The sequence below is a fragment of the Acanthisitta chloris genome, unplaced genomic scaffold, assembly GCF_000695815.1.
Source record: "Acanthisitta chloris isolate BGI_N310 unplaced genomic scaffold, ASM69581v1 scaffold3702, whole genome shotgun sequence".
In the NCBI taxonomy this organism is placed as follows: domain Eukaryota; kingdom Metazoa; phylum Chordata; class Aves; order Passeriformes; family Acanthisittidae; genus Acanthisitta; species Acanthisitta chloris.
Genome location: NW_008660880.1, coordinates 1 through 230, shown reverse-complemented (window position 1 = coordinate 230; position 230 = coordinate 1).

The following is a 230-nucleotide window of genomic DNA, read 5'->3' as shown; positions in this document are numbered from 1 at the left end:
TCCCACCCGGGGAAAAGCTTTTTCCCCTCCCGATGAACGGCCGAGAGGATGGAGGTGCGGGCAGAGCAGGTTAAACGAGGCCAGTGGCAGCGATAGTGGAAAAAAAAAAAGGAATAATCGAAGTCATCAAAATACAGCTATGATAACACGGAGGGTTGGAGCCCGAGGCGATCGCTGCGGGGCGGCCCCGCGGTGCGCTCCGCGCATCCCTGCGCATCCCTGTGCATCCC